Source organism: Pseudophryne corroboree, chromosome 7, assembly GCF_028390025.1.
Source record: "Pseudophryne corroboree isolate aPseCor3 chromosome 7, aPseCor3.hap2, whole genome shotgun sequence".
NCBI lineage: Eukaryota > Metazoa > Chordata > Amphibia > Anura > Myobatrachidae > Pseudophryne > Pseudophryne corroboree.
This window is the reverse complement of record NC_086450.1, coordinates 210,642,446-210,667,898: the sequence shown is the minus strand read 5'-3', so window position 1 is coordinate 210,667,898 and position 25,453 is coordinate 210,642,446. Positions and strand designations below refer to the sequence as shown.

The 25,453-nt window shown below is 39.8% G+C and overlaps 5 pseudogenes; 2 read left to right on the top strand and 3 right to left on the bottom strand.

Annotated features, from left to right (window-relative positions):
- Positions 1–1,224: 1,224 nt before the first annotated feature.
- On the bottom strand, positions 1,225–1,344 carry LOC134946396 (5S ribosomal RNA; annotated as a pseudogene).
- A 6,556-nt stretch (positions 1,345–7,900) lies between these two features.
- LOC134946080 (5S ribosomal RNA) lies at positions 7,901–8,020 on the bottom strand (annotated as a pseudogene).
- Positions 8,021–11,967: 3,947 nt separating this feature from the next.
- Positions 11,968–12,086, bottom strand: LOC134947114 (5S ribosomal RNA; annotated as a pseudogene).
- A 1,106-nt stretch (positions 12,087–13,192) lies between these two features.
- LOC134947113 (5S ribosomal RNA) lies at positions 13,193–13,311 on the top strand (annotated as a pseudogene).
- A 3,864-nt stretch (positions 13,312–17,175) lies between these two features.
- On the top strand, positions 17,176–17,295 carry LOC134946079 (5S ribosomal RNA; annotated as a pseudogene).
- The last annotated feature ends 8,158 nt before the right edge of the window (positions 17,296–25,453 follow it).

Here is a 25,453-nt window from a genome sequence, read left to right as displayed (position 1 = left end):
TAGCAGTTACATATGTTTTTTTTGGGAAAGTTTAAAACCTTCTTTCCCTTACCGCCATCTATTGCCTCCACAGCAAAACAAAACACTTTTTTTTGGAGCATTGGAACAAATCCTGTATTATGTATCTGGTTATCAATGTATCTATCCGTGTATTGATTAAATCATATCTTAACATTATTCTATTTCTTGGACTCTCATTGGTGATTCAGTGATACTTTCCCAGGCAGTTTTCCAACTGGTGGGCTAAATTCTGACACTGTCTAACGCCAAAAGCAGATCTATCTATCACAACTCTTTCCTATATCTATAATTTTCATCTTTTTTCTGAACTCTCATCAACGATTCTGAAGGCGTGTGCGAGGGACCTACCATCATACCATACTGTATAAGTCCAATCCCTTTTGATCTTGGAAGCAATTCAGTAGAGGGCTGAATCAGTACCTGGTGTGAGATCACCAGGGAATATTCAGTATGGTAGGTACATACTCTACTACAGTCTAACATTGAAAGCAGATTCATGTTCTAGATTCTATTCTATTACTAGACCTTATTCCAGGTGTTTAACATACACTCATTTACATTTTAACCTATGATACACACAGGAACAATTAATACTAGTTTGAGAAAAAAGCTTTTTTTGGGACCGCACTAGTCTTGCAATAAATTTCTAATGCCCTCTGAAAGACTGATTTATGACGCTAAATTGCGTTATGGATACAGCAACTTTGTGCATATGGAAAAATCCCTTTTGCAAATATTTGTTGCTATCAGTGGTGCTCCCTAGAGTCAAGAAGAGTATCAACTAAAAAGACCCAACAAAAGAAGGTTGGAAAGTAGACTCTTGTGTGGGAGCACTCAATTCAGAGGATTGGATATATATTAATCAATTCTGATAAAACATAATTTTATTAATTCATTTTTAAAATATGATTATAGGAGTAAATTGTACGTAAAATAATGTAGCTACGCGAAAATATAACACTGTATTTTGTGCAATTCAGGTGGTCTTCAATACCACAATATAAACCGGAAATCAAAAATCAAATATTTGGACTATAGGTTTTACTGAAATCACAGTAACACCTTTGTATAATATATGACCATCATTTATTCTACAGCAATCCTATTCAGGATTAATAACTCGTAGAGAATTAAATCATAGGTCATACAGAACCGGATGCCAATTGGTATTATTGAGGATCACTCTAGATCGGGCAGAAGAATTTTTTGCAGTACCAGGGTGTTCCAGGGTGGTCTCCCATCCGAGTACTGACCCGAACCTCCACTGCTTGGCTTCCAAGATCAGACGAGATTGGGCATCTCCAGCGGGGTATGTCCGCAATTTCTTAATCTTCCCGTTCAGTCTATCCCAATACCCGTATCGCCAGAGTTGTATATCAGAGGTGAACTGAATCAGTCGTGTGTTCAGTGTTTATATTATGCCCATAGAGATGAAATCATAGCAATATTAATCAATTGCAGTAATTATACACAGGGGCGTCCACTGTGCATATAGACAAAATTACAATGCGGACAGTTAGCATATCCAAAAATTCTATGCAAGGGCGTCCACTTGCATAGCCGGGATATGATGATGATAAATAATCAGGTGACAATTATAGCAAACCTGTTGCTGTAAACACTATATAGTATATGTGGCCTCTAATAATTTATATCACACACACCACAGCAGAAGATAATGCACATAGGAATAATTAAGTAGCAATTTGCTGCAAGTTTACTACCAGTAAACCTCTTTGGGATTCTTCGTGCAATAGTCTGCACCTTTTGGAGCAGTCTGAATATGTGTATGCACTATGATAATCAGATAGCTATAAACTCAGGCTTATCATTGATAGACATATAGAAACAGTGCATGGAATTGGTTACATTATGTAATGCACACACACATATGTATAGGCAGCATCTAAATATTTTTTAAGACAAATTAATAGCCTATTTGGGCTGTGATTAATAAGCTGAAAAAAATGGGTTTTTTTTTTTGGGGTATGTTTTCTGTGTTAATACAATACCAATCCCAAGGGGCTGCCTGTGGAGAACTGCCGTTGGTAGTTCCTGTTAATAAAAGGGCTCCGGAGGTGCAGTGAAGCCGAGTTCGTATGCTGGCTTCAGTAGGTGAGGTTTGAGGCGGTTGTCAGCTATTTCCTGCCGCTGGCAAGGTCCGCTGCTCCACAGCGTGTGGTAGCTGTGTGTCTCCCGGCTCTCATCGGCTAGCCGGCGCCGCCGTTGCCCGGGTAACCGTCCAGGAGTTCCGGTTAGTGCGATCACGTGTGCGCACCACGTGACCGCATGGTGAGATGACGTACGTTTCGCAGTGTAGCTTGATCACAGAACGTAGTGTGATCAGTAGGAGTTTCTTATTTAAGGACAGCACTGGATACTCATTGGATATTACGTTATGATGGACACTTTGTTTCACCTATCCTTGAGTTTGTAAGGACGTCAGCCAGAGTAAGGGGGGAACGTGATAGTCTGCACACAAATATATATCCCCAATGATTGACATATAATTGTTCAATGAAAAAAATATATATAATATTATATATGCCGGTTTAATAGTTAATTGTGGTTATGATATTAAATATAATGATTAGTAGAGGTGCGTATTTCTAACAACATGATAAAAGATGGTGAGATTTAAAATCTAAACGCTGATAATTTAAAAGGTTATTTATCCTGGGGGTGTTAAGGAAATAACTATGTGCATATAATTGTACATACCTATATATCAAATGGATGGGCAAGGTGATATGTTAAAATATAAATAAATATAATTATATTTAAATCCCTATATAGTGAATAAGATGTGAATTATATGAGTTATGAGTATAATTATGTATTATTAAATAAATAAATAAATATATATATAAATAAAGAATTAATAAAAGTACAAGAATAATAATAATAATAATAATAATAATAATACTGATAATATATTAGAGAGAACCTATATAATTGTGATTAAAATGAAATTGGAAAGAGGAGGGGAAAATACCTGGTGGGATGAAAAATGGAGAGGGAAAGAAATGTATATATATATATATATATATATATATATATATACACATACACTCACACACACACATGCATTTACATATACACATACATACACACATGAACACACAGACACATATACACATACATATACACATATACACACACACATATATACATGAGCCCACACATACACCCATATATATGTGTGTGGGGGAGAGGAAAATTATGTGGAGGGGGGGGGGGGGGGGTTTGGGAGTGGAAAAAATGGGAGGGGAAAAAGGGGGGAAAAAATTTGGTTAATGTGGAAAACATGGGGGGAGGGGAAAGGGTTTTGTTGGGTAGGTGGGGGAGGGGAAAATATGGGAGTGGTGAGGGAGTAAGGGGGGGGGAAAGGAAAAAGGGGGCGGGAAGGGGGAAATTTTGTTGATGTGGAAAATTAGGGGGGGGGGCGGGGCAGGGAGGGAAATTTGGGTAGGTGGGGGAGGGGGAAAATGAGGGAGGGGGTAATATTGACTTAGTTGATGGTGTATACCATTTGTGATTAATTGTAAAGTGACGATTAGGAGGGTAGTTAGTGCAAAGACTGTATCTTACTTTGTATGTGGACAATTCGTAACTTAAGAACCCATGTTGAGGTGAAGTGAAGATGTGATATGTGATGGTGTTAGGTAAAATATATGACAATTATTCTGATATTTTATGTTGTGCTCTTATACTGACTAAATACTAAATGGCATATATCAATATTATAACATTGATATGTGCAATCAAAAAGGAAAGGGATTCTTCATGACTCTAACAGTAAGTTAATTAATTTAAAAAAACACCAAAGTTGATATTTTCATTCATGCCAGCTGGATGTATAGTTCCCATCTTGAAGATCCATTCGCTTTCTTTCTTCAGTAGACTCTCAGTTAAGTTTCCTCCTCGTATTCCAAGTCTGATCCTTTCTAGTCCAAAGATCTTTAGCTCTTCATACCTACTCCCGTGACAGGTATAGAAGTGACGAGCAACTGATGTCAGTTGTTTCATCCTTTGCTTATCCGTGATGGCATTGCGTATGGATCCTATATGTTCTAGGATACGCTGTTTAAAGGGTCGTGTCGTCATGCCAATATATTTCTGGTTACAACTACAGCTGAGGCAGTAGATAACACCCTCCGTTTGACAGTTCATGTAATCCGTAATTATAATTGTATTACCATATTTGTCCTCTACTTCTTTTCTGGGGACAATAAATTTGCAGGCTTTGCATTTCCCGCAAGGGTATGTGCCCGTAATTATTGTTTTTTTGTCAGGGAATTTCTGGAAGTGACTTCGTACCAGTTGATCTTTTAAGTTTTTTGATCTGCGCCAACTCATAGAGACTTTGGGACCAAGTTTCTTAGATAGTGTAGGGTCTATATGTAAGACATGCCAGTGCTTCTGTATTGCTTCGTTGATCTTTCTCCATTCTTGGCAGAAGTTTCCAACGAAGCGAATGGTGTTTTCAGACTTTTTTTTTTCTTCTTTTTTCTGTTCCTTGAAGATAATATCTTCTCTCTTGATGACTTTAACAGATTTCAATGCTTTTTTCACAGAAGTTTTACTATATCCTCTATTGCAGAGTCTCTGTGCCAGATCTGCACTTTGTATTGTGAAGTTTTTATTGTCTGAACAGTTTCTACGCAAACGAAGAAATTCCCCTTTCGGTATATTTTCTATCGTCGGGGGAAAATGAGAACTTGTTTGGTGCAATAGTGTGTTGGTCGCAGTGCTTTTGCGATATAGGTTTGTAGCAATCATTCCCTCTGGGTTTTTGTAGATCAATAAGTCCAGGAATGGTACTTCCATTTGACTTATGGTATGAGTAAGGCGGATGTTAAGATCATTCTTATTCAGGTGTTTGATGAATTGATGCAATAGTTGTAAGTCCCCTTCCCAAATCATAAGAATGTCGTCTATGTACCTATTCCACATAACGACATGGGTTGTAAAGTTGTCATTATGATCTTTAAAAACACATTCTTTTTCCCACCATCCAAGGAATATATTTGCATATGTGGGTGCACAGGCAGCCCCCATAGCTGTGCCTCTTGTTTGGAGGTAAGATTGATTGTTAAATGTAAAGAAGTTATAATGCAAGACAAAATGGAGTAGTTTGATGAGAAAGTCATGAAAATCCTCTTTACCATCGTTGTTCAAAAAATATTCTACTGCCATCAACCCATCTTTGTGACTAATAGAGGTATATAGTGCCTCGACATCCAAAGTTACTAAGTATTGGTTATCTTCTAACTTTAAATCGTGTATTTTCTTGAGTATGTCAGTTGTGTCCTGAACATACGAGGGGAGATCTAAAACAAAGTGTCTCAGGTGTAAGTCGAGAAAGATACTTGCCTTCTCAGTTAGTCCCCCTATGCCGGACACTATGGGTCTCCCAGGGGGGGTCTGTCTGTCTTTGTGTATCTTTGGTAACATGTAAAATGTCGGAATTCTGGGATTCTGTGTCTGTAGATAGTCATGTTCCTGCTTGGTAATTGTACCCTGTGCTTGTGCTTGATTGATAATTCTTTCATAGATAATTTTATAGTTCGGTAATGGGTTGAGTAACATTCTTTTATAACAATCAGTGGTAGTAAGTTGTCGCTGTGCTTCCTTGATGTAATCTGTTTTGGGCCAGATGACAATGTTTCCCCCTTTATCAGAGGGCTTTATGACCACATCTTGCCATGTCTGTATTTCTCTTATGGCCTTCCTTTCTTGCCACGTTAGGTTGGAATGACCCTGGTATCTTTTTTTATTATTATTAAGATGGATTTGATCGAATTCTTTGGCTACCAGCTTCGTGAAGACCTGTACATCAGGGCATAAGTGTTCTTGTGGAAAGTACGTGGACTTCTTTTTGCAAATGCGTCTGGTGGAAGATTCAGCTCCAATCCTGGGATTTTGTTCATGTTCTAATTCTTGTAGGGCGGTGAGAGCATCCTGTTCCATCTGAGATAAATTAGGGGATTCTGATTCCAAAAGTATTTGCGGTGTGGAAAGTGGGATTGATATATCCTCTTCCATGTAGGTCTCGGTTATTAATGGAGTAGTTTCTTTCTCAGTATAAATTTTTGTGAGTAGCAGCTTTCTTCCAAAGAGTTTGAGATCCTTTTCCCACTTAAATCTATCAAAGTGTTCTGTGGGGGAAAATGTCAAACCTTTGTTGAGTATTGATTCCTGTGTTGATGTGAGTTCATGTTCTGAGAGATTGATAATCTTCAATTTGGAATCTCCATTATCCCCAGTTGCTGTTACCATCGATCCTGTTGATGTTGTCTCTTGTACGTGTTGCAAGTCAGTGGTGGCGAGGAATCCCATTGTGATGGTCCTCTTCTTCTTCTTGCTCCCCCGCCTTGTCTTCCTCCTCTTTGTCTGCCTCTTCCTCCTCGGGGATCCCCTAAAAAAGTGGCCGTATTCTGAGGATTACCAGTAATGTCGTTTCTAGGGTTTGTGTATCTTTCTGTAGTATAATCTGGAATATCTTCTGTTCCCGACGTCTCAGCCTCTGAAGACGAGTATAGACTTGTATATCTGGGTGGATCTTTTTTCCAGGATGTTTTTTGCCATCTAAAGATTTTCCCGGACACAAAGTCTCTTTTATCTCTTGCGTATTTGGTCTTTTTCCTGTCAATAATCATTTGTTCATAGGCTTGAAGTTCTGATTTATTTTTCTCAAAACATCTTTGAAATTGAGAATCCTTTTCCCAAATCTCTAATTTCTTGCCTAGATCCTCTAATTTGTGTTCACATTCTTCTAATATAAGATTATTATGTTTAATTAAAACATTCATCAGATCATTAGAACATTTAAGGAGAGCGTGTTCCCATTCTTTCTTGAGGCTCTCACTGGCAAGGTCAAATGTAGGGAAGACCCTTGGGCGGAGACCACGTGGGGATATTTTATTTTTGATGTAATTTTCTAAAGTAGTTAAGTCCCAGTTCGTTCTGATTTGTTTGCGTAATGTAAAGTCTAATTTGTGAAAGTCCTCCTCCCAACTAATATGGGGTCCAGTGTCTACCAGATCACTCGGAAAGATGTCATCTAAGTTGTCCTTGTTTTTCCGTCTTGAACTCAGCTCTTGTTTTAGATTGAAACTCATACTAGAATGGGCTTAGTAACTCCTGGTTTGAAATTAAGTTAATGGGGCAGGGTATCCTAAGAGAAGAAAAAGTCCCGCCCCAAGGAAAAAGATGATAATGTGACTGTGCTGGTGTCCCACGAAGACTGAATTAACAGCCAGTATCTAGTTTGAGAAAAAAGCTTTTTTTGGGACCGCACTAGTCTTGCAATAAATTTCTAATGCCCTCTGAAAGACTGATTTATGACACTAAATTGCGTTATGGATACAGCAACTTTGTGCATATGGAAAAAATCCCTTTTGCAAATATTTGTTGCTATCAGTGGTGCTCCCTAGAGTCAAGAAGAGTATCAACTAAAAAGACCCAACAAAAGAAGGTTGGAAAGTAGACTCTTGTGTGGGAGCACTCAATTCAGAGGATTGGATATATATTAATCAATTCTGATAAAACATAATTTTATTAATTCATTTTTAAAATATGATTATAGGAGTAAATTGTACGTAAAATAATGTAGCTACGCGAAATTATAACACTGTATTATGTGCAATTCAGGTGGTCTTCAATACCACAATATAAACCGGAAATAAAAAATCAAATATTTGGACTATAGGTTTTACTGAAATCACAGTAACACCTTTGTATAATATATGACCATCATTTATTCTACAGCAATCCTATTCAGGATTAATTAGTCGTAGAGAATTAAATCATAGGTCATACAGAACCGGATGCCAATTGGTATTATTGAGGATCACTCGAGATCGGGCAGAAGAATTTTTTGCAGTACCAGGGTGTTCCAGGGTGGTCTCCCATCCGAGTACTGACCCGGCCCTCCACTGCTTGGCTTCCAAGATCAGACGAGATCGGGCATCTCCAGCGGGGTATGTCCGCAATTTCTTAATCTGCCCGTTCAGTCAATCCCAATACCCGTATCGCCAGAGTTGTATATCAGAGGTGAACTGAATCAGTCGTGTGTTCAGTGTTTATATTATGCCCATAGAGATGAAATCATAGCAATATTAATCAATTGCAGTAATTATACACAGGGGCGTCCACTGTGCATATAGACAAAATTACAATGCGGACAGTTAGCATATACAAAAATTCTATGCAAGGGCGTCCACTTGCATAGCCGGGATATGATGATGATAAATAATCAGGCGACAATTATAGCAAACCTGTTGCTGTAAACACTATATAGTATGTGGCCTCTAATAATTTATATCACACACACCACAGCAGAAGATAATGCACATAGGAATAATTAAGTAGCAGTTTGCTGCAAGTTTACTACCAGTAAACCTCTTTGGGATTCTTCGTGCAATAGTCTGCCGTATTTAGAAATATACTAGTTTGCTCCCAATACCTATTAAATACCATATAAATCCAGCACCTTTTGGAGCAGTCTGAATATGTGTATGCACTATGATAATCAGATAGCTATAAACTCAGGCTTATCATTGATAGACATATAGAAACAGTGCATGGAATTGGTTACATTATGTAATGCACACACACATATGTATAGGCAGCATCTAAATATTTTTTAAGACAAATTAATAGCCTATTTGGGCTGTGATTAATAAGCTGAAAAAAATGGGGGTTTTTTTGGGGTATGTTTTCTGTGTTAATACAATACCAATCCCAAGGGGCTGCCTGTGGAGAACTGCCGTTGGTAGTTCCTGTTAACAACAGGGCTCCGGAGGTGCAGTGAAGCCGAGTTCGTATGCTGGCTTCAGTAGGTGAGGTTTGAGGCGGTTGTCAGCTATTTCCTGCCGCTGGCAAGGTCCTCTGCTCCACAGCGTGTGGTAGCTGTGTGTCTCCTGGCTCTCAGCGGCTAGCGGCGCCGCCGTTGCCCGGGTAACCGTCCAGGAGTTCCGGTTAGTGCGATCACGTGTGCGCACCACATGACCGCATGGGGAGATGACGTACGTTTCGCAGTGTAGCTTGATCACAGAACGTAGTGTGATCAGTAGGAGTTTCTTATTTAAGGACAGTACTGGATACTCATTGGATATTACGTTATGATGGACACTTTGTTTCACCTATCCTTGAGTTTGTAAGGACGTCAGCCAGAGTAAGGGGGGAACGTGATAGTCTGCACACAAATATATATCCCCAATGATTGACATATAATTATTCAATGAAAAAATATATATATAATATTATATATGCCGGTTTAATAGTTAATTGTGGTTATGATATTAAATATAATGATTAGTAGAGGTGCGTATTTCTAACAACATGATAAAAGATGGTGAGATTTAAAATCTAAACGCTGATAATTTAAAAGGTTATTTATCCTGGGGGTGTTAAGGAAATAACTATGTGCATATAATTGTACATACCTATATATCAAATGGATGGGCAAGGTGATATGTTAAAATATAAATAAATATAATTATATTTAAATCCCTATATAGTGAATAAGATGTGAATTATATGAGTTATGAGTATAATTATGCATTATTAAATAAATAAATAAATAAATAAATATATAAATAAATAATGAATTAATAAAAGTATAAGAATAATAATAATAATAATACTGATAATATATTAGAGAGGACCTATATAATTATGATTAAAATAAAATTGGAAAGAGGAGGGGAAAATACCTGGTGGGATGAAAAATGGAGAGGGGAAGAAATGTATATATATATATATATATATATATACATATATACACTCACACACACACATGCATTTACATATACACATACATACACACATGAACACAGACACATATACACATACATATACACACAAATACACACACATATACATGAGCCCACACATATACCCATATATATGTGTGGGGGGGAGAGGAAAATTATGTGGAGGGGGGGGGTTTGGGAGTGGAAAAAATCTAAGTCAATATTACCCCCTCCCTCATTTTCCCCCTCCCGCAACTACCCAAATTTCCCTCCCTGCCCCGCCCCCCCCTAATTTTCCACATCAACAAAATTTCCCCCTTCCCTCCCCCTTTTTCCTTCCCCCCCCACTCCCTCACCCCTCCCTTATTTTCCCCTCCCCCACCTACCCAACAAAACCCTTTCCCCTCCCCCCCCTGTTTTCCACATTAACCAAATCCCCCCCCTTTTTCACCCTCCCATTTTTTCCACTCCCAAACCCCCCCCCCTCCACCTAATTTTCCTCTCTCCCACACACATATATATGGGTGTATGTGTGGGCTCATGTATATGTGTGTGTGTATGTGTGTATATGTATGTGTATATGTGTCTGTGTGTTCATCTGTGTATGTATGTGTATATGTAAATGCATGTGTGTGTGTGTGAGTGTATATATGTATGTATATATATATATATATATATATAGGAATACCAGATAGGGGTTCTAACCGACCTAAGGTGTTTGTATATGACCGAATAAAATGTGTCAATATATTTAAATATATATAAAAATTCGTTTGTAAAAATGTTTTTATTTTTTTTTATTTCTTTTATTTCACAACACTAAAAAATATATATTAAAAAATACAGTACCAATAAGTATAACATAATAAAAATACAGTTTCTCTAAAAAATGACTGTTTTTTTAAAAAGGGAAATGGATATGAATAAAAATCTCAAGTAAAGTGCAGATATTCTGTGCAAAATACGCTATTCAAAATGTGAGAAAAGTTTTAAGAGTCTTAACTGATGTAGCAGGAGGTCTCTGGGTAAAGGCCCAACGCGTTTCGTCTCTAGGACTTCTTCATGGGGTAAGTGACAGGGTATCACAGGGCTCCTATATATACCCCCTTAATTGGGAGTTAAGTGATGACATCACTTCCTGTCTATGCTAATTGAAAAACCTAACCTTGCTGGAGCAGGAGTAAAGTTGTTCTTACTAGCCACCATTGTAATATGTGGCACACGGTAAACAGTATAATTTGATTGTCAGCAGAGTTTAAACATCAAAACGGGAGAGCATGGAGAAGTGCGGTACTTCCGCCACACTTCCGGTATCTAAACAGTTCAAGTGCGCATGTGCGCCGTCTTTTCAAGGTTCCCCGCTTCCGGGTTCGTTTCTGTATCTCCGTGGTGACGTCCTCGCGAGCCGTGGCCGTCTTCCTCTGATTGGTTAATCGCGGCACATGGTCTCTCCCCACCGGAACTGGTGTACTGTGGAACGCACCGGTGAAACGCATCACATGTCCCGGAGTCTTGGCTTCACCCTGTTGCCATGGAGACGTTCTCTCATGATGATGTTTTTTTGCCCGAACGTAATCGCCAGAATTGCATGAATAAACAAAAACATGTTTAGGAATATGTTTAAAGAATATGTATATTATAACGTTTTTAGGGCGGATGTTAGTTATTAAAATCATGTATCTGGATTTGCGATCATTACTACACTCATATATCTATATCATATATATTATTACAATCAGAAAATTGAATGGAGGGATAAATAGTATAAGTTATATGTACACGCCTGTGTATATATAAAAGTATATATAATCATATGTAGGTGGTGGATGGAGGGGGGGGGGATATACATATACACGAGCAGGTGATTCATGAGTTTTTACCTGTGAAACTCAGTGCTATGTTGACCATTATTTAAAAGTGCGAGTGAGTTAGGAAATAGTGATTTATTTCTTAAAGTGCTGTTACCTTAATATTAATATTAACAATATATTAAAAAAGTTACCATTAATACAGTGAACCAATTGGTAAGGTGCGATTGCCTTAATATTGCATGCATTATTTATTTGTGACCATATATATATTTAGGGAATAACGTTATGTATTTAGGAGGCTTATACCTTTAATAAGTGATCATGTGATCTGTGGATATCTGTCGCAATTGGACATTGAGAAGTTGCCTTTACTTTCAGTACAGTACCTAATATTCCCAATGGGTCACCCCTTCTGGTACTAGTCAGGCCCAACACTGCTTCGCTTCCAAGTTCGGTTGAGATTGGGCCTTTCCAGTGTGGTTTGACTGTATTACTTTCATATGCAACAAAAATGCCCACAATATATTAATTTTATTAGTGATTTTATTAGTGCAGAAGTGCATAGTTAACAATCATGTGAAATGATGGGGAGTGCAGGATAAAATCTGTATATATGCTAATAATTTTCAACGACACCTCACAAGAATGGAGCGATTTCGTAATTCTCATTCAGGCCGAGTGGATGCATGGTTTTTAGTTGGAAAATCCAGAACATTTCTCGTTGTGACAACTTGATTGCCAAGTCACCTCCTCTCTCTCCAAGTTTAACCAGTTCTATCGCCTTGAAGGTAAGTTCTTCCGGATTCAAGTTGTGTCTCTCACTAAAATGTCTTGAAATGGTGTGGCTTTCAACTTTATTCTTAATGTTGCGTACGTGTTCTTGTATCCTAAGTTTGAGTTGTCTCTTCGTTTTTCCCACATACTTTTTTCCACAAGTGCATTCCAATAAATAGATCACCGATGAGTTATTACAGTTAATAAAGTCTTTGATTTTGTATTCCTTCTGGTTCTCGACGTCGCTGAAGCTTTTCCTATTGGGGTGTAGGAACTTGCAGACATTGCACCGACCGCACTTATAAGATCCAACGCATTTGGGCATCATCGTTGCGTCCCCTGTTGGAGTCTTCAACATACTTGGGGCTATACTTGGAATGCACTTGTGGAAAAAAGTATGTGGGAAAAACGAAGAGACAACTCAAACTTAGGATACAAGAACACGTACGCAACATTAAGAATAAAGTTGAAAGCCACACCATTTCAAGACATTTTAGTGAGAGACACAACTCGAATCCGGAAGAACTTACCTTCAAGGCGATAGAACTGGTTAAACTTGGAGAGAGAGGAGGTGACTTGGCAATCAAGTTGTCACAACGAGAAATGTTCTGGATTTTCCAACTAAAAACCATGCATCCACTCGGCCTGAATGAGAATTACGAAATCGCTCCATTCTTGTGAGGTGTCGTTGAAAATTATTAGCATATATCCAGATTTTATCCTGCACTCCCCATCATTTCACATGATTGTTAACTATGCACTTCTGCACTAATAAAATCACTAATAAAATTAATATATTGTGGGCATTTTTGTTGCATACGAAAGTAATACAGTCAAACCACACTGGAAAGGCCCAATCTCAACCGAACTTGGAAGCGAAGCAGTGTTGGGCCTGACTAGTACCAGAAGGGGTGACCCATTGGGAATATTAGGTACTGTACTGAAAGTAAAGGCAACTTCTCAATGTCCAATTGCGACAGATATCCACAGATCACATGATCACTTATTAAAGGTATAAGCCTCCTAAATACATAACGTTATTCCCTAAATATATATATGGTCACAAATAAATAATGCATGCAATATTAAGGCAATCGCACCTTACCAATTGGTTCACTGTATTAATGGTAACTTTTTTAATATATTTTTAATATTAATATTAAGGTAACAGCACTTTAAGAAATAAATCACTATTTCCTAACGCACTCGCACTTTTAAATAATGGTCAACATAGCACTGAGTTTCACAGGTAAAAACTCATGAATCACCTGCTCGCGTATATGTATATCCCCCCCCCCCTCCATCCACCACCTACATATGATTATATATACTTTTATATATACACAGGCGTGTACATATAACTTATACTATTTATCCCTCCATTCAATTTTCTGATTGTAATAATATATATGATATAGATATATGTGTGTAGTAATGATCGCAAATCCAGATACATGATTTTAATAACTAACATCCGCCCTAAAAACGTAATAATATACATATTCTTTAAACATATTCCTAAACATGTTTTTGTTTATTCATGCAATTCTGGCGGTTACGGCCGGGCAAAAAAACATCATCATGAGAGAACGTCTCCATGGCAACAGGGTGAAGCCAAGACTCCGGGACATGTGATGCGTTTCACCGGTGCGTTCCACAGTACACCAGTTCCGGTGGGGAGAGACCATGTGCCGCGATTAACCAATCAGAGGAAGACGGCCACGGCTCGCGAGGACGTCACCACGGAGATACAGAAACGAACCCGGAAGCAGGGAACCTTGAAAAGACGGTGCACATGCGCACTTGAACTGTTTAGATACCGGAAGTGTGGCGGAAGTACCGCACTTCTCCGTGCTCTCCCGTTTTGATGTTTAAACTCTGCTGACAATCAAATTATACTGTTTACCGTGTGCCACATATTACAATGGTGGCTAGTAAGAACAACTTTACTCCTGCTCCAGCAAGGTTAGGTTTTCCAATTAGCATAGACAGGAAGTGATGTCATCACTTAACTCCCAATTAAGGGGGTATATATAGGAGCCCTGTGATACCCTGTCACTTACCCCATGAAGAAGTCCTAGAGACGAAACGCGTTGGGCCTTTACCCAGAGACCTCCTGCTACATCAGTTAAGACTCTTAAAACTTTTCTCACATTTTGAATAGCGTATTTTGCACAGAATATCTGCACTTTACTTGAGATTTTTATTCATATCCATTTCCCTTTTTAAAAAAACAGTCATTTTTTAGAGAAACTGTATTTTTATTATGTTATACTTATTGGTACTGTATTTTTTAATATATATTTTTTAGTGTTGTGAAATAAAAAATAAAAAAAAATAAAAAAATTTTACAAACAAATTTTTATATATATTTAAATATATTGACACATTTTATTTGGTCATATACAAACACCTTAGGTCGCTTAGAACCCCTATCTGGTATTCCTATATATATATATATATATATATATATATATACACTCACACACACACATGCATTTACATATACACATACATACACACATGAACACACAGACACATATACACATACATGTACACACATACACACACACATATACATAAGCCCACACATACACCCATATATATGTGTGTGGGGGAGAGGAAAATTATGTGGAGGGGGGGGGTTTGGGAGTGGAAAAAATGGGAGGGGGAAAAAAGGGGGGAAAATTTGGTTAATGTGGAAAACAGGGGGGAGGGGAAAGGGTTTTGTTGGGTAGGTGGGGGAGGGGAAAATAAGGGAGGGGTGAGGGAGTGGGGGGGGGGAAGGAAAAAGGGTGAGGGAAGGGGGAAATTTAGTTGATGTGGAAAATTAGGGGGGGCGGGGCAGGGAGGGAAATTTGGGTAGGTGCGGGAGGGGGAAAATGAGGGAGGGGGTAATATTGACTTAGATTTTTTCCACTCCCAAACCCCCCCCCTCCACATAATTTTCCTCTCCCCCACACACATATATGTGGGTGTATGTGTGGGCTCATGTATATGTGTGTGTGTATGTGTGTGTGTGTGTGTATATGTATGTGTATATGTGTCTGTGTGTTCATGTGTGTATGTATGTGTATATGTAAATGCATGTGTGTGTGTGAGTGTATATATATATATATATATACATTTCTTCCCCTCTCCATTTTTCATCCCACCAGGTATTTTCCCCTCCTCTTTCCAATTTTATTTTAATCACAATTATATAGGTCCTCTCTAATATATTATCAGTATTATTATTATTATTATACTTTTATTAATTCATTATTTATTTATATATTTATTAATTTATTTAATAATACATAATTATACTCATAACTCATATAATTCACATCTTATTCACTATATAGGGATTTAAATATAATTATATTTATTTATATTTTAACATATCACCTTGCCCATCCATTTGATATATAGGTATGTACAATTATATGCACATAGTTATTTCCTTAACACCCCCAGGATAAATAACCTTTTAAATTATCAGCATTTAGATTTTAAATCTCACCATCTTTTATCATGTTGTTAGAAATACGCACCTCTACTAATCATTATATTTAATATCATAACCACAATTAACTATTAAACCGGCATATATAATATTATATATTTTTTTTTCATTGAATAATTATATGTCAATCATTGGGGATATATATTTGTGTGCAGACTATCACGTTCCCCCCTTACTCTGGCTGACGTCCTTACAAACTCAAGGATAGGTGAAACAAAGTGTCCATCATAACGTAATATCCAATGAGTATCCAGTACTGTCCTTAAATAAGAAACTCCTACTGATCACACTACGTTCTGTGATCAAGCTACACTGCGAAACGTACGTCATCTCCCCATGCGGTCACGTGGTGCGCACACGTGATCGCACTAACCGGAACTCCTGGACGGTTACCCGGGCAACGGCGGCGCCGGCTAGCCGCTGAGAGCCGGGAGACACACAGCTACCACACGCTGTGGAGCAGCGGACCTTGCCAGCGGCAGGAAATAGCTGACAACCGCCTCAAACCTCACCTACTGAAGCCAGCATACGAACTCGGCTTCACTGCACCTCCGGAGCCCTGTTATTAACAGGAACTACCAACGGCAGTTCTCCACAGGCAACCCCTTGGGATTGGTATTGTATTAACACAGAAAACATACCCCCCAAAAAAACCAATTTTTTTCAGCTTATTAATCACAGCCCAAATAGGCTATTAATTTGTCTTAAAAAATATTTAGATGCTGCCTATACATATGTGTGTGTGCATTACATAATGTAACCAATTCCATGCACTGTTTCTATATGTCTATCAATGATAAGCCTGAGTTTATAGCTATCTGATTATCATAGTGCATACACATATTCAGACTGCTCCAAAAGGTGCAGACTATTGCACGAAGAATCCCAAAGAGGTTTACTGGTAGTAAACTTGCAGCAAATTGCTACTTAATTATTCCTATGTGCATTATCTTCTGCTGTGGTGTGTGTGATATAAATTATTAGAGGCCACATACTATATAGTGTTTACAGCAACAGGTTTGCTATAATTGTCACCTGATTATTTATCATCATCATATCCCGGCTATGCAAGTGGACGCCCTTGCATAGAATTTTTGTATATGCTAACTGTCCGCATTGTAATTTTGTCTATATGCACAGTGGACGCCCCTGTGTATAATTACTGCAATTGATTAATATTGCTATGATTTCATCTCTATGGGCATAATATAAACACTGAACACACGACTGATTCAGTTCACCTCTGATATACAACTCTGGCGATACGGGTATTGGGATTGACTGAACGGGCAGATTAAGAAATTGCGGACATACCCCGCTGGAGATGCCCGATCTCGTCTGATCTTGGAAGCCAAGCAGTGGAGGGCCGGGTCAGTACTCGGATGGGAGACCACCCTGGAACACCCTGGTACTGCAAAAAATTCTTCTGCCCGATCTCGAGTGATCCTCAATAATACCAATTGGCATCCGGTTCTGTATGACCTATGATTTAATTCTCTACGACTAATTAATCCTGAATAGGATTGCTGTAGAATAAATGATGGTCATATATTATACAAAGGTGTTACTGTGATTTCAGTAAAACCTATAGTCCAAATATTTGATTTTTGATTTCCGGTTTATATTGTGGTATTGAAGACCACCTGAATTGCACATAATACAGTGTTATATTTTCGCGTAGCTACATTATTTTACGTACAATTTACTCCTATAATTATATTTTAAAAATGAATTAATAAAATTATGTTTATCAGAATTGATTAATATATATCCAATCCTCTGAATTGAGTGCTCCCACACAAGAGTCTACTTTCCAACCTTCTTTTGTTGGGTCTTTTTAACAATTAATACTACCCAGTGTTACCACTGGATTAGAGGTTCAATCTTTGACCCCTCTGCGGGGCAGTATTTACCTGTACCCAGTTTATTGTTAAACAATTATTTCCTGTGCCAACCATCTTGCCAGCTTTTAATGTACCATGTATGTTTAGGAGAACTCATTCTATTTTAATTGAGAAATAAAAGTTATGTTTTAACATGAATAATTTAACATTTCCACATTATTGATGTTTAAATAGTGCACCAAAAAAGGAGTCTTCTTTCTTTTTCTCTCTTCATAACAGTGTACAGTAAGTAATTACTGACTTCCTGGTGCACCACCAACACAGGGACTGTAGGAATTATACCTTGGTATCTCATCAAATGTTGGTTTATATGTATTAATTTCAGAGTTCATTATATATGAGTGCAGAATCAATCTCGTTCTTTATACAATTTTTCAGTCACGTCTGGTCAAGTTCATGCCAGGATCCCTGGGTAATAGATCTTATTTCCCAGGGCTACAGACTGGAGTTCCAAGAGCTCCCACTTCACAGATTCTTCAAATAAGGCTTGCCAGCTTCACAAGAGGCAAGTATAACTTTACAGCAGGCCATCCAAAAACTGGTACAGACTGAAGTCCTTGTTTGTGTTACCGAAACCGGACAGTTCGGAACGTCCGATTCTGAACTTCAAGTCCTTGAACCCGTTCTTAAGAGTGTCCAAGTTCAGGAGTCTCTGAGAGCAATGGTCTCAGGTCTGGAGGAGGGGGAATTCCTAGTGTCTCTGGATATCAAGGATGCGTACCTTCACATTCTGATCTGGCTGCCTCACCAGGCTTATCTACGGTTTGCACTACAGGACTGTCACTACCAGTTTCAGGCCCTGCCATTTGGTCTCAACATGGCACTGAAGGTGTTCACCAAAGTGATGGCAGAGATGATGTTTATACTCTGCAAGCAGGGAGTGAATATAATTCCGTACCTGGACGATCTCCTGATAAAGGCGCCATCCAGGGAGAGGTTACTGGACAGCATGGGCCTCTCAACCAAACTTCTCCAGGATCACGGGTGGATTCTGAACCTTCTAAAATATCAACTAGAGCCAACACGGAGGCTCCCATTTATTCCTGGGAATGATACTGGACACGGAGTCGCAGAAAGTGTTCCTTACATTGGAAAAGGCATTGGTAATCCAGTCGATGGTTCGGGATGTCCTGAAACCAACCTGGATATCGGTGCATCTATACATTCGCCTTCTGGGGAAAATGGTGGCCTCTTACGAGGCGCTTCAATACGGAAGGTTTCACGCAAGACCCAGCTCGATTTGTTGGACAAATGGTCCGGATCACATCTTCACATGCACCAGAGGATTCGCCTGTCACCAAAAGCCAGGATCTCCCTTCTGTGGTGGCTTCAGACCTCACACCTCGTCGAGGGTCAGAGATTCGGAATTCAGGACTGGATCCTGTTAACCACGGACGTAAGCCTCCGAGGTTGGGGAGCAGTCGCCCAGGGGGTGCAGTTTCAAGGAAGATGGTCAAGTCAGGAAGTTGTCCTTCCAATCAACATTTTAGAGCTCAGGGCCATATACAACGCCCTTCTGCAGGCCTCTTATCTTCTTCAGGATTGGGCCATTTAAGTCCAGTCGGACAATGTAACGGCAGTGATGTACATAAACCAACAGAGCACAACGAAAAGCAGAGCAGCAATGTCAGAGGTGTCAAGAATTCTCCTCTGAGCAGACAAAAACGCTGTGGCGTTGTCAGCGGTCTTCATTCCGGGAGTAGACAACTGGGAAGCGGACTTCCTCAGCAGACAGAATCTCCATCCAGGAGAGTGGGGACTCCATCCGGAGGTGTTCACGGAGGTAATAGATCTTTGGGGTGTACCTTAAATAGACATGATGGCCTCTCATCTCAACAAGAAGCTTCGGAGGTATTGTTCCAGGTCAAGGGACCCACAAGCCGTGGCAGTGGATGCCCTAGTGACTCCGTGGGTGTTACAGTCGTTGTACATGCTTCCTCCACTTCCACTCATTCCAAGAGTTCTAAAACTCATAAGGAGAACAAGAGTTCAGGCAATCCTCATTTCTCCGGACTGGCCAAGAAGGGCTTGGTATGTGGATCTTCTGGATCTACTGCTAGAAGAGCCGAGGCCTCTTCCTCTTCGGGAGGGCCTGCTGCAGCAGGGGCCGTTCGCTTATCAAGACTTACTGCAGCTACGTTTGACGGCATAGAGGTTGAACGCCAGATATTAGCTCGGAAGGGCATTCCGAACAAGGTTATTCCTACCCTGATACAGGCTAGGAAAGGAGTAACATCTAAACATTACCATCGTATTTGGAAAAAATATGTATCTTGGTGTGAGTCCAAGAAGTTTCCTACGGTGGAGTTTCAACTCAGACGGTTTCTCCTCTTCCTGCAAGCAGGTGTGGATATGGGCCTGAGGTTGGGATCCGTAAAGGTCCAGATTTCGGCCCTATCCATTTTCTTCCAGAAACAGTTGGCTTCCCTCCCTGAGGTTTAGACTTTTCTGAAAGGGGTTCTGCACATCCAGCCTCCCTTTGTGCCGCCTACGGCACCCTGGGATCTTAACGTGGTGTTACAGTTCCTCCAATCGGATTGGTTCAATCCTCTACAGGAGGTTGAGGTCATGTTTCTCATGTGGAAGGCTGTTACTTTGTTGGCCTTAGCTTCTGCTAGACGTGTGTCGGAGTTGGGGGCTTTGTCTTGTAAGAGACCCTACTTGATCTTCCATGAAGATAGAGCTGAGCTCCGGACACGTCAGCAGTTCCTTCCGAAGGTTGTGTTGGCATTTCATATCAACCAACCTATTGTGGTGCCAGTTGCTACTGACTCCTCATTTTCATCAAAGTCCCTGGATGTTTTAAGGGCTCTGAAAATCTATGTGAAGAGGAGTGCTCGTCACAGAAAATCAGACTCTCTGTTTATTCTGTATGATCCCAAGAAACTTGGGTGTCCTGCTTCTAAGCAGACGATCTCTCGCTGGATCAGGTTCACTATCCAGCATGCATATTCTGTGGCAGGATTGCCGTGTCCTACGTCTGTTAAGGCCCACTCTGCTCGTAAGGTGGGTTCTTCCTTGGTGGCTGCCCGGGGTGTCTCGGCTTTACAACTTTGCGGAGCGGCTACTTGGTCTGGGTCGAACACGTTTGCAAAGTTCTACAAGTTCGATACTTTGGCCTCTGAGGAGGCTTTGGATGTTGTGAGGGATTTTAAAGTATATGTAAAAAGGACAGCTCGTCACAGGAAATCCGACTCGCTGTTAGTTCTATATGATCCCAATAAAATTGGGTGTCCTGCTTCAATTGCACGCTGGATCAGGCTCACTATCCAGCATGCTTATTCCACTGCACGTTTGCCGGTTCCAAAATCTGTACAGGCACACTCTATTAGGTCGTTCTTCCTGGGCGGCTGCCTGGGGTGTTTCGGCTTTGCAGCTCTGCCGAGCGACTACTTGGTCAGTTTCGAACACGTTTGCTAAGTTCTACAAGTTCGATACTTTGGCCCCTGAGGACCATCAGTTTGGTCAATCAGTTCTGCATGAACCTCAGCACTCTCCCACCCGGTTTGGGAGCTTTGGCACATTTTCATGGTACTAAATGGACCCCAGTATCCTCTAGGACGTAAGAGAAAATAGGATTTTAATTACCTACCTGTAAATCCTTTTCTCGTAGTCTGTAGAGGATACTGGGCGCCTGCCCTGTGCTTCGTTCTTCCTGCACTGTTACTTGGTTAAGTATTGCTGGTTCAGCTGTTGCTGTTCCTGTTTAAAGTTGGATTAGCATGGCTTTCCTCTGTTTGTGTGTGCTGGTTCGGAATCTCACCACTATATTTATCTATCCTTCTATCAAAGTATGTCCGTCTCCTCGGGCACAGTTTCCTAGACTGAGTCTGGAAGGAAGGGCAAAGAGGGAGGAGCCAGCCCACACGATCAAATTCTTAAAGTGCCCGTGGACCCGTCTATACCCCATAATACTAAATGGAACCCCAGTATCCTCTACGGACTATGAGAAAAGGATTTACCAGTAGGTAATTAAAATCCTATTTTTGCAGGATGCAAGATAGCAAAAACATTCTTTCGCCTTTTATTTCACCCGGTCACCATTTACATGAGAGCTCATATCAGCAGTTATTACATTACTATTGACTAGTCAAAAGAGACAGCACCAAGGCCTATATTTACTAATAATCCGAGTTTGTCCGATTTGTGTTTTTTTTTCTAAGTCCCAACACGGGAATTCACTAAGCACAAATCTCAGCAGTGTTTGGGATATTCGTAATGGTTTTAATGGCAAAGTTCAGAAATACGAATGAATAGACCATCGGTCAAACGCGGCTGTTATTTCATACAACACGGGTATTCACTATTCATTTGTATTTGGGTGTTAGTCTCTGAGTGCTCAATTGCGGTCGTATTTTTTGGTGATTCGTTAAAAAAAGCAGCAAAAAAAATAGACCTGCTTTTTTCAGGCGTGTTTACATGTGTTGCCACTTACAAATCATTCACACCTGAATTAAGATAGGAAGCGAATCCAGACGCGCTGTCACAGCTGCCAGCAAGGGATTGTCAGTCCCAAGAGAATTTGAAATAAAAAGAATAAAGCTGGCGCTAAATGTTTCTCCAATAATAAATAACTGTGGATAAGTCAATAAAATCACATATGGTTTATTATCTAAACATCATGTACTAAAAACAAGGAATAATAATCCAAATATACACACATGAAGCTTGGGGCATAAAATGAGCTGTGATTAAAATAGTAATGGCTGCTGATAAGTGTCCACAAAGGATCCCGGACCTAAAATGTGCAAAGTTCCCTGGGGAGGAGGAAATAAGTACAGCTGGTGTTACCCGTGACGACGGAGACTTCCAGAAGCTTGAAGATTGACAGCAAGCAAGCTGTGCCGTTTGTGTAGAAACTGGGTCTCTCCAATCGGTGCTGTAAAGTTGAAAATCCCACAGAGAAAGTTCCAAGGCAGGTTTTAAAAGTCCATATCTGGATCCTTTAGAAGGTAGAACACTTGTAGTGGTAGCAGCTTTTACACTTAACGCGTTTCCCTAGGCTCGGTCACCTAGCTTCATCAGAAGCTAGGTGACTGAGCCCAGGGAAACGCGTTAAGTGTAAAAGCTGCTACCACTACAAGTGTTCTACCTTCTAAAGGATCCAGATATGGACTTTTAAAACCTGCCTTGGAACTTTCTCTGTGGGATTTTCAACTTTACAGCACCGATTGGAGAGACCCAGTTTCTACACAAACGGCACAGCTTGCTTGCTGTCAATCTTCAAGCCTCTGGAAGTCTCCGTCGTCACGGGTAACACCAGCTGCACTTATTTCCTCCTCCCCAGGGAACTTTGCACATTTTCAGTCCGGGATCCTTTGTGGACACTTATCAGCAGCCATTACTATTTTATTCTCAGCTCATTTTATGCCCCAAGCTTCATGTGTGTATATTTGGATTATTATTCCTTGTTTTTAGTACATGATGTTTAGATAATAAACCATATGTGATTTTATTGCCTTATCCACAGTTATTTATTATTGGAGAAACATTTAGCGCCAGCTTTATTCTTTTTACCTGAATTAAGATGCCTATAAAATGATCTTAGGGCCATTTCAAACAACCTACACTCAGAAATGGCTGCAGGACTGTGGACCAGTGATCTTTTGTGTGCTGTGGGATTCCTCAGACTCAGACATCAGCCTGTAAGTAACCAGGGCCAAGAAACTGAACATGGTCAGCAGGTTGTACAGGTTCCGCGGAGGCTGTGCAGGCCTCGTTTTTTAGGGGGCGTTTAAACTTGAACGCATTGTCCAATGACAGGGTCATACAGATGTTCCATCTAAATTGTAACAACATTTTCCGTCTGTATGACCTTGTCAAACTGGGCCTAGACCCTGATACAGCACGCTCTCGCCCTATCTCAGGCCTGCACAAACTCCTGGCTGTGTTGCACTTTATGGCTACTGGGAGCTTTCAGGCTGTGTCTGGGGATGTCATAGGAATCTCACAGCCCTCATTTTCCAGAATCTTAACACAGGTGATGTATACCTAACTACCTCTTCTGTTTTGTGTTTGTTTTAATTTCTCGGTGGCCAGTTCTGTCCTAAAATCTCATGTTTATTGTTCTTTAAAATATACACACAGGTGTTGGCTGTTTTGCAGCCCCACATCGAGGCCTCAATCTGCTTCCCTACCCAGGAGTCTCAGTGGCATGCCGTCAGGGTAGATTTCTATGAGCTGGCTGGCATGCCCAATGTGCTTGGAGCCATAGATTGCACACACATTCAGCTGAGACCACCTAGGGGCAGGCAGCACATATATACAAATCGCCATTTCGAACACTCCACAAATGTGCAGGTGGTTTGTGATGCAAATCTCAAAATAATGAGTGTTGTTGCTGGTAACCCTGGGGGCTGCCATGACTCCTTCATCCTCAGTCAGTCATCCCTCTTTGATAAGTTTGAGGACGGACAAATGCCAGATGGATGGCTGCTGGGTATGTAATTTGATATGTGTAGAACTGTGTTTACTTTGGCCAAATACAGTGTGTTACTTAGGTGTTGCTGTATCTTAACATGAATCATGTTACTATATCTGTCTTTCATGTGATGGAGGATATGGCTGTTTCTCTTTTCTTATACCCCTGCTGTACACAATTACAATAATGCACATAAGTCCATGCGGAATGTGATAGAAAGATGTTTTGGTGTACTGAAATCTAGGTTTCGGTGTCTGGATAAGTCTGGTGGCCTTTTGTTGTATAGTCCCTTGAAGGTGACTCAAATTGTGTTCTGCTGCTGCTTTCTTCATAACATGTGTTTGGAACAACATCTGCCACATGTTGATGATGACGAGGAGGATGAAGAAAGCAGCCAGCAAGCAGAGGAATTAGAGACATCTGGTGACACTTGGAGTACAGATGTAGGGTGGCAGGTTAGGCAAGACCTCATAAATAGTTATTTTTAAGGTAAGTATTTTTTGCTTCTTTCATTTGTTGGGTAAGCCTAAATATATGTTGGCCCATTTTTCATTTAAAAACCATTATTCAGAATGTGTCTGTCTCCTTGAGACATACAAACATACCCTCGCTTAATGCAAAACAAATGCAGCATGTGTATTGTGTTTCTTTAAATTTTCTAAACAACAGATTATGAGTGACATGCATGAAGTCTGGATAAGTGTTAATAAACTTTTACTGTTAATTTCTTTAAAACACACATAAGCCACATAGTAATTGAGTATGTTTTTTACTTTATGAATGTGTGTAACGAACTAATGTAACACTTCTCCACATATAATATGTTAGCCTTGAGGAATACATGTGTCCCTATGTGTGATGCTCCATTGTATTTAAGGGACACAAAGTTAGTCTCATCCAAAAAAAATTATTTTGTTATGTTTGCTGGAGTAAACTTGCAGATTTGTAAGTCAATACACAGTTTTCAACATATATCCATTATTACACACATTATTTTATTCAATTCAAATATTTCCAATTTCTTTGTTTCTGCATCATGTTTTAGAATCTGATTACTCATTTTTACCACACACAAACATGGCACAACAATAATGTAATTCATTTTGGGACTGAATTATCTACATTTTTTGCCAACATATTAGGACACTTTTAGCCAACTCAATTGTGTTATTCTTGTAATGTCGTCTAGAGAAGAAATGTAAAAGAGTTAAAATTCACATTGTAAGTTGTATTGCTCATGGATGAATCTGCAT